Source organism: Lolium rigidum, chromosome 6 (assembly GCF_022539505.1).
Source record: "Lolium rigidum isolate FL_2022 chromosome 6, APGP_CSIRO_Lrig_0.1, whole genome shotgun sequence".
Lineage (NCBI taxonomy): Eukaryota > Viridiplantae > Streptophyta > Magnoliopsida > Poales > Poaceae > Lolium > Lolium rigidum.
In genome coordinates, this window is record NC_061513.1 from 360,683,559 (window position 1) to 360,684,990 (window position 1,432).

Sequence of the window (1,432 nt, forward strand, 5' to 3'; positions counted from 1 at the left end):
TTTTTAAACTTCATGAAATTGAGGATGATGAAAAGAAAGATTTTATCCTAGAAATTTAAAGATGTGGTTATAGAAGCTAGGAAAGTTTTTGATCGGTTTGATAAGCTAGGCTCGTGTGTGGATATCTTTGGTACACTTGACCAAACCAAAAGTAGTAGAGAAGGTGGAATACCAATACCTTTCAAATTAGTAGCAATGCATGAAGCTTGGAAAAAGAATTTTGATTGGATTGTTCCTGAAAATCTATTTGATGAAAGTAGTGAACCTAAAAGTGCAGAGAAAGGGTCTTCTAAGACTCATATTGATAAAATACAAATCTTTGTTGAAAATACTTCTCGCATTGATGTTGATGCTTCTTCACTTGATAATACTTGATGCTCACATTTTATTGCGCCTAGCTGAAAGGCGTTAAAGAAAGCGCTTATGGGAGACAACCCATGTTTTATTTATAGTAATCTTTTCTCTTTTTGTTGAGTCTTGGAAGTTATTACTACTTTAATGACCTCTCCTTATCATTTTTATTTCGTTTTTGTGCCAAGGAATAGCCTCTAATTGGAATAAACTAATGTTTGGGGAAGCTGCTGTCCTGAAAAAACCGAGTCTGTGTTGTTACCATAAAATACAGCTCCTATACTTCCAAGTGTTTCTACCATGTGGCTAGGGTTCTGATGTGCTTACACAGTTCCCATGGTTTTGGAACACAAATATTGCACTGTTGTTGAACACCTAACTTCTTATTGTACTCCTCCTAGATATTTATGATGTTCTACTCCATCACATAATGATTCTCAGGTGAATCATATATAATTACTATCCCTACCATGGAAATAGACATATATTATTCCTATCACTCTTCCTTTCCTCCCCTGATTGACTCATCATGGTTTCTACTACCCCATATAACTCATAGTTATCACTTACTATTAGTTATTTCACAAGTTTAGATAAATTTTACTTACCCTATTACTTGTCTTAGTATACACATTCTAGTAGGATATTTTATTTATAAATTTATCTTTATCACTTGATATTGTTCCTATTACAGGTCTGAATAGTTCTTACTTAACCATAACAGGTGTTGGTACACATCTTCCAATAGGATATCTTCCTTAGGGTTGTATCCTCTCTTTGTACTACCATGTATTGTATACCAACTGGGGTCTACTCATCTATTGTTTTAAGGACTTAATAATGTGCTACATATTTGGGATTAGCTAACTAACTTCACTTAGGAAAGATAGGTAAGAAATGTTGACTCAAGTGTGTCAGGATTATTCTCAAGTGAATATCCATCTCAAGTCATAAGAACTATTTGGTTTAGCATAGTTGACTTAGCTAATACAACTTCCTATAGACTCTACCAAACCTATGGTCTCCTTTAAAGGGTGTTAATCCTAGGGTCAAAGCATTTGCTCTGATACCAACTGTGGTG